Raw genomic sequence first — 13,171 nt, 5'->3', positions numbered from 1 at the left:
GCGGCCTCCAGCTCGTTCAGTCCTTCAGCCCGAGGAAGCTCCTTGGAGGGAGCTTGTCATTTCCTTCACAGCCCCAAAGACACGTTCCTATTTCTGCCTCACTCTCCACATGGTTTGCCCCCAAAACTGAATGTATCAAGTAACGAGCGCACCGAGTGCACTAAGCTGGGTGCTGGGGACAGGCATGACGCGTGCCCCGGCCTAATTCCCCGGGGCGCTCCTAAGAAGCCTGCACGTGACCCGCTAGGCTTTCCGGACCGGACCGAAGACAGCTTGCGAACCCCACTCACACCCTTCACAGGCCCCTGTCGGGTCCGGAAGGCAGGAGACAGCGGCCTTCCAGGAGCCCACGGAAGGAGACCCTTGCAGATAACTGAGGCTCACAGACCTGGACTTTGGCAGGACCACGGCCTGCCCCAGGGAGGTGGAGACGTTTCTGCACTCTCTAGGGACTCTGTGGTCTCTAACCTGTGCCCCGTGGCCCCGAACCCTCAGGAACACCAACACTGTCCTTCAAGTTCACAGCCACCTCCCAGGCTCCCGAGGCTGCACAGTGCTTCGCCCTCCCTGAGCCTAATCATTGCGTCTCTGCTTCGGGCGGGGCTTTGATCTTCACTCCCCACGCCTTCCAAGCGCTGTGTTCCCAGGTCTAGGCAAGGCAGGTGCCATTCTCCATTTATTAAACACCTTCCACACACAGGGCACAGTTGCATCTTGAGTCCACACGGAAGAGGCCGCAGTTCCTGCTGTCAGGAAATTCAAGTCTTGTGGGGACAGCAGAAGGCAGTAAGAACAGGCCCTGATGGTGATGGGGCGATGCGGGAAGTGACCTCAGGGCACAGGCTGGAGATTGCACTTGTGGGGATGCGATGGATGGCACATACATCCCCTAGAACTGTGAATAGAATAGGAGTGAGCAGAACCTTCCTTGGTGTGGGACATGTCTGCCATGTGTTCAGATCACTGTGGAGCCTTTGATCCCCATCACCTGCCCTGACTTCCTGGCAGACGCATTCCAGGCGGAGTTGTCTAGAGTGAGTAAGGCTTTGACACCTACTGTGGAGGACCTCTCTGACCCAGTTCTGCCCTCCTCCAAAGGTGGTTCTTTGATCTGTTCATTGCCCTCATCAACCTTCTGTGTCCCAGACAAGCCCCCAAGTCCAGAGGCACTGCTGCCAGCCCAAAGCAGGTACTGGGCCCTCCCCCAGCCCTCTGGCCCTCTCACCTGGGTCCCAGCCCCTTGGGTTAGGGGCCTACCAAAGGCTGGGCATTCCTGGAGAGGAAATCACTGGTCATGTGTGGGCCAGCTGCGGTGGCCTGGACTTTGTCCCAGCCACCTGATTGCCAAGGGAATGTGCAGAGTCCAGCTCCCTGCAAGGTGAGCTTCACAGGGGTCAGAGATTGGGAAAGAGAGTTGGGGGTTGGGGAGAGGTGGGGCCCTGCTTCACAGGGAAGGGGACCTGAGGGCCGGTGACAGAGCCAGCATGGCCAGGAGTAACCTCATGCCTGTGTGAGGCCAAGATGGTACCAGGAAGAAACTCTCCCCACCCCACCCACACCCCTGCCACTCAAACATCTCATGGATCTAGAAGGGGAACATACGGGTCTTGTTCGCCTTTGGCCAGAGCTGAGAGGTCCTGGCGAAGGGGCTGTGTAGCGGGCGGGGACCTGTCAGGAAGGCCCTGTGTGGCCCTGGAAGGGAGTCAGCCTCCTCCTGCACAGCGCCAGAGTGCAGCCATCTTTAAGTGGTGGTGGCAGCACTCAGTGGACCACCATTGCCTCCCCTGCCCACCCCCACCCGACTGCTGCCTGGCCGAGGGCCATCAGTCTTAGCACTGGGCTCCATGCCAGCCCTGCGTACCTTTCTGTTCTCTCTGTTCCTCAAGCAGGAAACCCGGCTTCTCTGGAGCTCACCAGGCCCAGCCATACCTGCCTTTGTTCCTGCTCTTTGACCCGTGCACAGAGCTCCCTCCGTTCAGCTCTTGACCAGCTTTGAACATAATCAAACCCTCCGCGGATAAAGGATCTATGTCTACCCCATCCCTCTGCCTGAGATAAAAGGCCCCCAGGAACTTCTCTCTTGCTTGTGGCCTTGGGCACCATGAGGGCAAGGAGGAAGGTCTCCTGACCGAGCACCACTCTTCTGCCTCCCCAGCCTCCTCCCTCTTCTACTGCCAGTAGCCCCCAGTCTCACTGGGGGACCCCTCCTCCATTCTCCATCCATGAAGCCTTGGAGTCAGCCCTCACCTCCAAGGAAAAAAGAGCAAGGCCAGGCCTAAGCCACTGGGTGCATTGCATAGTGATTGGTGGAGGGGCGGGCACATGACCTGATTATCGTCATTAAGGCCCAGGGAGACCTTTGCTGGGAAGGCTGGGAAAGATGCTCCCTCCTCCCCCATCTCTGAAGCTGCAAAGGTGTGAGTCCTGGAGCTGTTGCTGCCATTTTGTCACTGTGAGGAGCGATGGAAGGAAGCCAGCAAGGGAAGTCCTCACTGAGAGGAAACAAAACCTGGGAGAGCATCAGCCCTGCAACTGCACCTGAAGCCACCTCCTTCCAGTCGCTGGACTATTCACTTATGCGAGCCAATGGGGAGGCAAGACTCAGCCAGTGCTGCTGAAGTGAAGGTCACAGGGAGGGAGGCCCTGGCAGGGCTCCCAGGGAGGGGCCAGGCACAGGGCCCTGAGCCTTTGGGGTCATGAGGCCAGCTGTGGGGTTACACCAGGGTTGAAGGCTCTTAGAGATATATCTGCTGGCAGGCTGCCTGCACTGGAGGGCCTCAGCCTGGGCACCCACCCCAGCCCAGCCCCTCCTCCATGTACTTTCCTCTCCCGAGCTCTCCTGGCTGTGTCCCAACCCAGGAACACAGCATGTGACGCCAGGTGGCACTTTTTCCCAGTTTTGAAAAATCACCAAATACAGTAAAACATCCAGAAACTAAAAATAAGGCCCCAAGGAGCCAGGCATCCGTTATTTCCTGACAGCCAACCAGGATTTAGAAATCCGCAAGTTTCTTGCTTTGTTGACAAACTTTCCCAGCAGAAAACTTCCCAAGTAGGTAGAAGTGTGTTCTGGGCAGAGCAAATGGGCCCCAGAGGAGAGGAATCACTGGTCTCCTCCTTTCACCCCCACCGTGCCCCCACCCCATTCCCTGCCCACTCCAGGGCCCCGTTCCTGCTGCCCCTGCAGATGTGGAAAAAGTGACAAGACACTGTTTGGCAGGGACAACCATCTATCCCATCTATCCCACCCGATCCCCCATCTGCCCATTGCTTCATTCATTGAAACAAAAACCAACAAAAAATAAGTTGTGCACCCAGCACTGTGCCAGGGAATGGGGATAAAATAGCAGAATACCTGCAAAGCCTTCCCTGGTGGAGCCTATACTTTTTCAGAGACAAGACGTTAATAAATTAAATCCTATGAAAAGTATAAATTTACACCCGATGTCATGATCAGGAAGATGAGGCCTATGGTTTGATGAGAGCTTTGGGCCAGGCGCCATGACCTGGGTGCTCCACCAGGGAGCAAGCAGCCTTTGAGCCCAGCTTGCAGGATGAGGAGGAAGGGGCTGGGGAAAGGGGTGAGGGGTGGAAGGGAGACAGCACTGCCAGGGGCTGTGGCCAGATCCCAGGCACAAATGCTGGGGAAATGGGAGAGGCCCACAGGGCAGAGCCACCCTGAAGGTGTTGGCCTCAGCCTGAGAGCAGCACGGAGCCACTGAGGAGTATTAAATTAAATTGGTGTTTTAAAACCCCACTCTGACTGAAACATGGACACCAGATTGGAAAGGACCCGAGTGGATGCAGAGAAACCAGAGAGGAGGCTATTCTGTTTAGCTATTGCCACACAGCCACTGAGCTTTATCACATGTCACAAGGCCGGGGCTTGACTGGGCCCACTAGGTGATTCTTGGCACGGTCTCTCAAGCCGATTGCAATTAGATAGCAGCTGAGGCAGAAGTCAATTGATAGTTGGAGTGTTCATGGCCAATAGGCATGAGCTGTGGAGCCTCTGGAAGGCACTAATAGAACCATCACAGCTGGACTGCTAGGATTGTGGAGCCAGTCTAAACCGTCTCCTGGAGACAATCACTCTTCTTTAGAGAAACAGCCTCTTGCTTTGCTGTTGGGCTTTGGTAAAGACTGAAAACCTAACCATGGGCTGTCAGGCGACCACATGGCCTGAGCTTCCTAAAACAATCTGTATTGTCTGACCCACCTAGTCATAAGCTGGACGTGCCATCAAGTGGTAGTGGCAGATAAGAGCTGGAGCTCAGGCAGTGGGGAGGGGATAGCTAAGCTGCAGGAGCAGGTGGCTCAGGTTCTTTTGACAGCAAGTTCAGTTGCATTGCTTCCTCTCCCTCCATCCCTGCCTATGGCTTTCTGCATGTTCTTTAGGATCAGTTTACTGAGGAAGAAGAAACTCAAGCAAGACTTACTAATGGATCTGTACAATCAGCTTATACCACCCAAAAGTGACAAACTGCACATGGCAGCCCCACTCAGGGATGACTCTGAAGGGCAGTGGTGAAGGAAGTCCTCCCATTAGATAGAACTTTGAGCAGTATATTTGGCTGTCTGGAGTAAGAGATGGCGGAAAGTATGGTGGCAGGAATGGGGTCTGTGCATGGTCTCAACTATGTGGATTTCCCCTTCTCAAGGTGGACCTGGCTGACGCTACTGCTCAGACTCGGTCAGCCAACAACAGAGACCAATGTCAAGTCCCTGCTATGGCACCATTCCCCATGGAAACTGGCCAGCCACCTGGTGTCAGGTTGATTACACTGGACCTCCTCCATCATGGAAGAGGCAGAGGTTTTCCCTGATAGGACACATATTCTAGAGGGTTTCAACTTCCCAGCCCAGCATCGTCTATGTACTATAAGAAGCGGGAGTGCTTCTCTCACGAGTACATCTAATAACCTCACTTACAGCAGTTTTGTTTCTTGTCCTGGCCACTTTGAGCTCTGCTGGCTTGGAGGTATTAGTACTCAAAGGGACAGTGCTTCCCCCAGGAGACAGAGAAGTTAAGACTGCTTCCTGGTCACGTTGGGTTCCTTATGCCACTGAATCAACAGGCAAAACAAGAGGGTTGATCCAGTGGCTGCAGCGATGGGTCGATCCAGTGGCTGCAGCGATGGGTCCTGATGACCAAGGGGAAAATTTGGTTCCAAGGGAAATATGGTTGCTACAATAGATGCAAGATTCCAGCGAGTTTCACCAGTGTAAAACTACAGCATCCTGTCTGCCGTCTCCAGCAAGATCTGGCTCTCATGGTCTGTGGGATGGGAGCTTCTTCCTTGGGTGCTTCCTTGTATCTTAGGAGTTTGGCTGCTTTTTTTTTTTTTTTTTTTTTTGAGACAGGGTCTCCCTCTGTACCCCAGGCTGGAGTGCAGTGGCGTGATCATGGCTCACTGCAGCCTCAATCTCCCTGCCTCAAGTAATCCTCCCAGCTCAGCCTTCTGAGTAGCTGCAACCACAGATGCACACCACCATGGCTGGCTAATTTTTTTATTTTTTATTGTAGAGACAGGGTCTCACTATGTCGCCCAGGCTGGTCTCAAACTCCTGGGCCCACGAGATCTTCCTGCCTTGGCCTGCAAAGGGCTGGTATTACAGGCATAAAACACCACGCCCAACTTGGCTGCTCCTTATATCTAGTTCTTCCTTAGTCCTTAGAGTTCTCTTTACTTCTTACCAGCCTATCCCTCATGGCTCCAATCCCCTGTCATAGTTGCTACTTCCCTGTATTAAACTCAGTCTGTTCCAATCCCTGTGTGATTTCTCTCTCCTGATCAGACCTAGACTGATGCACTGTCCTGAGAGCCAGGAGGCAGCTGGGTCACTGATTAGAACCTAGTTGTGATGAACTGGATTGTGCCCTCTCCTCATCCACATGTTGAAGTCCTAACCCCAGTACCTCAGAATGTGACTGGATTTGGTGATAGCGCCTTTAAAGAGGTAATGCAATTAAAATGAGGGCTCTAGGGTGGGCACTAATCCAACCTGATTGGCATCCTTATAAGGAGAGGAAATTAGGACACATAAAGAGACACAAGTGCCATGTGTGCACAGAGGGACAACCATGTGCAGAGGCAGCCAGGAGACAGCCACCTGTAAGCCAAGGAGAGAGGCCTCAGAAGAACCCAGCCCACCGACACTATGATCTCAGACTCCTGGCCTCCAGAACTGAGGTGACAAATTGCTGCTGTTTAAGCCCCCAGGCTATGGTACTTTTTGCAGCAGCCAAGCAGGCTGACAGGCTAGCTGTGGAAGGAATGCAGGGTCCTTCCCCCATACTCTACTTGTCAGAAGTGAATTGCTAGGTTCTGCCCGCAATAAAGGCAATGGACATGGAAGACATGTCAAATAATTTGAGGACATGTTTTTAAATCACCACAGAGGCCATAGTGGGAGTGCAGCCAGCAGGGTCAAATAGCATCTTGGCCTGGATGGTGGGAAGTCTATTGGTTCAGACGATGTGGGGAGGTAAAGTTGCCAGGATGTGAAGATGCAAATGGGAATGATGTGGGGAAACGGCAAAGACTGAATTCTGGCTTGGGGTCTGCCCAGGTGGATGGTCAGAGGATGCCATGACATCCTCTGAGATACAGAAGAGGACCACATTTGATGTGGAAAAATCATGAGTTCATGTTGAGCTTGTGGTGCCTTTGAGACATCAAAATGAAAGTGTCCAATAAACAGCTGAGTTTATGGAGATGGACACATGTGAGTCTTCTTTCTGTACGTGGCAACTAAACCATCAAGCCTGTAGTTGATGTTGTGAAAATGTGGCCTGAGGGATCCTACTGAGTGAGAAGAGACATAAGTACCGTGCTTTGAGAGGCAGCAACATTTATAGGTTGGATGGAGGAGAGTGAGTCTGAAAAATGACTGAGATAGAGGAGGAAAATTCAAGACAATGTGATATGACGGAAGACCTATCAATAGAGACTATGTTTGGCTGCAAGTAACAGGGATCCAGAATAATAGTAGCTTCTAAAACCATAGATTTGTTTTTTCTCTCTTGCATAAAAGGCCAACAGAGCATTGTTTGGCATTGGTTTGGCAGCTCAACAATCCTCAGGGATCCAGCTCCTAGCTCCGGTAACCTGTCATCTCAAGGCCAGAGATGGCCCTTCATGCTCCAGCCATCACATTCACATTTCAGCCAGCAGAAAGAAAGAAGGGTGAAGAGTAAGGGCCTGCTGATTCTTTTTAAACAATTCCTTTAACTCCCAAACTTTTCTATTTAGACCTTGCTAACCAGACTAACTCTCATGGTCTCATGTAGCCTCAAAGCATGACTGAGAAATGAATCTCTCTATTCTAGGCAGCCACATATCTAGCAAATAAATGGTGTTTTACTGCTGAGGAAGAGGGAAAGAAAGAATACTGGAGGGCAACCAGTCACCTCTGCTGGGAAGCCATGGGAAGGCAGTATTTAAAGCACAGGGAAATGGCCCAGAGAGGCCAAGAGTGCTTAGAGGTAATGATAAAAAGTGTCTTTTGAGCCGGGCATGGTGGTGGGTGCCCCTGTAGTCCCAGCTACTTAGGAGGCTGAGGCAGGAGAATTGCTTGAACCCGGAGGCGGAGGTTGCAGTGAGCTGAGATCGCGCCACTGCACTCCAGCCTGGGTGACAGAGCGAGACTCCATCTCAACAACAACAACAACAACAACAACAACAACAACAACAACAATAGTGTCTTTTGGTCTTAGCACCATGGAAATTACTGGGGACTTAAGTAAGACTTGTTTCAGTGGAAGGATGGGGGCAAAGGTCAGATCAGGATGAATGAGGAATGAATGGGAGACAAGGAAATCAAAGCAAAGATTCATATGGGAATTAAGCTCCTGTAGGAGACTTTCCAAGGAAGGTTGGTGAGCGATGTGGGAGGGGCAGCTGGAGGGAAGTGGGGCCAAAGAAGAGTTTTGCTTGGTTTTGTTTAAGATAGAGAGATCTGAGCATGGGGGAAGGACGTGCAGAAGAGGCAGAGCCCTGCTCAAGAGGAATACGGGGTAATTCTCAGTGTAAGGCAACCAAGGTGCAGGGGCTCCTGCATAGGACTTGAGGCCTGGAAAGGGGTCGTTCCTCATCAGCGGGGCTAGCACATGGCAGGTGCTGGTGTGGAGGGTCTGAGGGCATGGGAGTAGGAAATGGAGGGCATTCACCCCAAGTGAGGGCTTCTGTTTTCTCTGTTAAACATGCGAGTTACCAACCAGAGCGAGGGTGAGGCAGAGAGAGGAGCAAGCCGCCAGTGGGGCTGGGCGTGCATTGAGGCAGTGACAAAGAATTCATGGCAAAACCAACCCACATCATAAGGGTGGCCATAGAGAAAGCAGGGGTCAAAAGCTTTTATTTCCCCTTTGATTATTCAGCCACATTGTCAATGGAAAAAGTCACAAAATGTAGAAATTTAGCCAGGAGAGCTTTATCTCTTAGACAGGGTTGCCACCTGCAGGATGGACATCCCACAGGTGGGGAAACGTGGCCTTTAGCAGAAACCAAAAGCAGGCACTTCAGAGGAAAAAGCGGAGAGGCTGAGGTGTATGCCCAAAGACAGGAACTATACATACATATTCAGTAAGTTATATGACACCCTTATGAATATTTATGAGGGGATCCTAACACATGCAACTGAATAATCCTGTGTGTTGCATACAACCCATGTTCACTTTGGGGTGGAAACATAACATCAAATGCCTAAAATTAGGCTCTATAGGTCAAAAGGTAGAAGAACATTAGCCAGGTGCAGTGGTGTGTGCCTGTGGTCCCAGCTACTTGGGAGGCCAAGGTGGGAGGATGGCTTGAGCCCAGGGGGCAGAGGTTGCAGTGAGTCAGCATCATGCCACTGTACTCCAGCCTGGGCAACAGAGCCAGATCTGCCTTAAAAAAAAAAGAACACAAAGGTACTCAGTGCGCAGCCTCTATAAACTGGCCAGAACCAGCCCATGGTCAGTGGTGTCTTATCAGGAGAAAATTACTGAAGTCAGTCTCTTGTTCAATCAAACCTGTAGTTATGCTTTGTGGAATGGAGTCTGGAGTCTGGGGGCATCAGTTAGCATCTGGCAGTTGGTAAGTTAGAACATTTATTATTTTAGTGTAGGGGTATGTGACTTTTGCCTGGCATGGCCTTAGTCTTATTTATAATTTCATAATTTATAAGCCACAAAGACTCCATTCCATCAGTCTTATGATCTCTGTTTTACAACCCTGGATTTGTCCAGCTCTCCACCATCTCTTGTCCTAGGTACAAGCAGTTTCTCCAAGGAGGTGTCTACACCCAAACAACCACTGGCCGGTTTCCTGTCACTACACATTCATTTGCATTTCTAGTGTACTGTAGTCCCTTCTTTTTTTTTTTTTTTTTTTTTTTTGAGATGGAGTCTCGCTCTGTTGCCCAGGGTGTAGTGCAGTGGCGCAATCTCGGCTCACTGCAAGCTCCACCTCCTGGGTTCACGCCATTCTCCTGCCTCAGCCTCCCAAGTAGCGGGGACCACAGGTTCCCGCCACCACGCTTGGCTAACTTTTTGTATATTTAGTAGAGACAGGGTTTCACCGTGTTAGCCAGGATGGTCTCGATCTCTTGACCTCGTGATCCACCCGCCTTGGCCTCCCAAAGTGCTGGGAATTCAGGCGTGAGCCACCACGCCTGGCCTGTAGTCCCTTCTTATCCATGGTTTTGCTTTCTGAAATTTCAGTTACTCAAGGTCATCCATGGCCCAAAAATATTAACTGGAAAATTGCAGCAATAAGCAATTCATAAGTTTTAAATTATGTGCTGCTCTGTGTACTGTGATGAAATCCTGCACTGTCCTGCTCCATCCTACCTGGGACAAGAATCATTCCTCTGTTCAGCTTTTCCATGACGTCTGCCCTCCTTGCCCCTTAGTCACCAACGAGCTGGCTCCGTGATTAGATCCACTGTCGTGGTACCGCAGTGCTTCTGTGCAAGGCACCATCATCTGACTTCATAATGGCCCCAGAGCAAAAGGGGAGTGGTGTCGGCATTTCCGATATGCCAAAGAGAAGCCCTCCTTTATGGGAACGCTCCTGACTTAAGGAAATAAAACAAAAATCACATAATGAGGTTGCTAAGAGCTACAGAAAGAACGAATCTTCTATCCATGAAATTGTGAAGAAGGAAAAAGAAATTTGTGCCAGTTTTGCTGTCGCACCTCAAACTGCAAAAGTTATGGCTACAGTGTGTGAGAAGCGCTTAGTTAGGATGGAAAAGGCATTAGATTTGTGGGTGGAAGACGTGAACAGAAACTTATTCTGATTGACAGCAACCGTGTAGCACCAGATTAACTTCATCTGGATTAAATTTGATCACTGACATGTATATATAGGAAAAGACGTGGCAGATGTAGGGTTTGGTGCTATCTGCAGTTTCAGGCATCCTCTAGGGGTCTTGGAAAGTACCCCCCAAGGATACTCTATACAAATGAAATAATTCCATATGTACTCATTTTTAATCTCTTTTTCACTCTGAATAATTATCTTGATATATATCCATGTTGCATCAACAATTTGTCCCTTTTCATTGCTGGGTAGTATTCCCTAGTGTGGCTATAACAGAGTGTTTACACATTCACCTGTTAATGAAAAATTGAGTTGTTTCCAGTTTGGGGATTTTGTAAAAAGGCTGCTGTGAACATTTCTGTATAAGCCATTGCATAAGCATTTTTTTTTAATTTCTCAGGTAATTACTATAAAACAAAAAAACAAATCTGGATTATATAAGGAGCGAATTTATTCTAAAGGATTGTTGTGGGGGTGACCATTGCAATAGGGAAACGTTGCAGTGCGGCCACTCGCAGGCTTCCCATATGATCTGCAAGTGTCTCAGAGGTTAGGCAAAGGGCTGATCTTGTATAGGGAGGCGTAAACGTGGCTAGAAAGAACTGTTATGGGAAAGTGGGCTGAGAAAGAGTGTCACGATCGAGGAGGTCTTACCCTGCGGACAGCCTGTTCTCAGGAGGGACCCTCAGGAGGGCTGTGGGTTGGCACAAGCTGTGGGTGGGCCAAAGCTCAAGGGCTTGGAAAAGGAGAGAATCTGAACCAAGGTTTGGTTACAGGCTTTTGTTCTTATTGATCCGTGGGACAAGCAGTCCAGCTAATCATTTATGAGGCCAAGAATGGGAATTTAGAGGGTCTGTGTCTGGCCTGGTCACAGATAAACAAGGGAGCATCTGGGAGTCTTATCCAGGTTATATAGAAAGTCACTGGTTCTTTCCAGTAGGGGGTTTTCTGGAACAAAAGAGTGGTGGGATTCCTTAACCTTCACTATTTCTAGAAGCAAAGGGCTAAGGTAAAATTCAATACTGTCAATAGTCAGGATTGAAATGGCTACATCATATGGTAGGTGTATGTTTAATTCTCTTCATAAACTGACAAATGGTTTTCGATCGTGGTGGTACTATTTTATAATCCCATCAGCAGTGTACAAGAATCCCAGGTCCTCCACATTCTTGCCAGTACTTGGTATAATCAGTCTTCTTTGTCCATTCTAGTAGGTGTGAGATGGTGTCACATTGCGCTTGCAATTTGCATATCCTTAATGATTAATGATGTTGAGCATCTTTTCATGTCCTAATTTTTTCTTTTTTTTTTTTGAGACAGAGTCTTGCTTTGTCGCCCAGGCTGGAGTGCAGTGGCACGATCTCGGCTCACTGCAAGCTCCACCTCCCGGGTTCCCGCCACTCTTCTGCCTCAGCCTCCCCAGTAGCTAGGACTACAGGCGCCCACCACCACGCTCGGCTAATTTTTTGTATTTTTAGTAGAGATGGGGTTTAACCGTGTTAGCCAGGATGGTCTCGATCTCCTGACCTTGTGATCCGCCTGCCTCGGCCTCCCAAAATGCTGGGATTGCAGGCGTGAGCCACTGCACCCAGCCTTCATGTCCCAATTTTCTGTCTGTATATCTTATTTGATGAAATGTCAGTTCAAATATTTTGTCCATTTAAAAAATTGAATTGTTTGATTTTATCTACTGACTTTTAAGCATTCTTTCTATATTCTGGATACAAGTCTTTTTATCAAATATAGCCTTTGCAGATATTTTCTTCCAGGCTGTAACTTAGCTTTTCAGAAAGTCTTTGGGAGCTATGGCTTAGTGAAACCCTTGTGCCAGGTTCTCCTCAGCGAATCCCCCTGATCACAGCCACCCCCATAGGTTCCATTTCAATATCTGTGGTGACCTTCTGCAAGCTAGGCTGAAGTCCCAAGCTCCAGACCCATGTCTCCAACTGCCCACCGTTCAATGCCCTTTGGATGTCCCATGCAAATCGGAGCTCACCATCCTCTCCCCAGACCCGCTGCTCCTCCAGGAGCCCTGTCTCCATGAACGGCCCTGCACCTACCGAGCTAGAGACCCAGGAGTTGGCCTTGTACCTGCTTCCTTCTCACTTCCACCTCCTGTCATTCAGAGCTGTCAGTTCTTCCTCCTGAACATCTATGAACACTCACCTTCTCCACCACGCACCGCACCACCATTGTTCTCAACTGCACCACCCACCCAGACACCTTTCCTTAGACGGGTGGCCAGAGAAAAACTTCTCAAATAGAAGTCGGGCCATGGCACGCCACTGAGAACCTTCCAGCGGTCTCCTGTGCACGTAAACAAGGTCCAGACTCCTTCGTGGGACAAGTAAAGCTCTTGATGATCTGGTCTTTGAGTAATGTGGGGGCCTCTTGCATAGAGCCCCTCACACTGTTCAAAGTCGGCAGCTGAGGAGCTGAGCAGTAGCTGTGGAGTTCAGCTGCCACTCCCTACACGCCTGCCCTCTGCAGGGGATGGAGTCCCGTTTCCCCACTTCCCCACCTGCGCCCAGCAGTGCAGGTGAAGGCCTGGCTGCTGAGAGTGGCTGGGAAACGCAGCGCTTTGGGGTCAGGAATGCCAGCTCCACTACTCACCGCCTGTGTCACCCTGGGAAAACAGCTCTGGCCCCAGGTTCTCCATAAGTAAAACGGGGGCAGTCATCCCTCCCCTCCTCAACGGCATATGTCAGAATCAGAAGCCACAAATCATTCTCTGCCACCCAGCACGCTGCCTTTGTCTCCTAGACCACTTTCCCCAACAATGGGAAAGGCGTCAGGCCCAGAACAAGGCCGAGACCGGATGAGGCCAGCGAAGCGCCCAGGGACAAACCTTCGGGCAGCGCCCA

The 13,171-nt window shown here is 50.4% G+C and overlaps 1 long non-coding RNA gene across 1 annotated transcript; it reads right to left on the bottom strand.

Moving 5' to 3' along the window:
- Positions 1–663: 663 nt before the first annotated feature.
- On the bottom strand, positions 664–12,998 carry LOC129143163 (uncharacterized). The gene is made up of 2 exons (XR_008546306.1): positions 12,921–12,998; positions 664–895 (listed from the first exon to the last, which is right to left on the bottom strand). It is a non-coding gene; the product is annotated as an uncharacterized LOC129143163 (long non-coding RNA).
- Between the last annotated feature and the right edge of the window lie 173 nt (positions 12,999–13,171).

This window comes from Pan troglodytes, chromosome 12 (assembly GCF_028858775.2).
Source record: "Pan troglodytes isolate AG18354 chromosome 12, NHGRI_mPanTro3-v2.0_pri, whole genome shotgun sequence".
NCBI classification, from domain to species: domain Eukaryota; kingdom Metazoa; phylum Chordata; class Mammalia; order Primates; family Hominidae; genus Pan; species Pan troglodytes.
The sequence above is the reverse complement of the archived record's forward strand: the minus strand, read 5'-3'. Positions and strand labels throughout refer to the sequence as shown.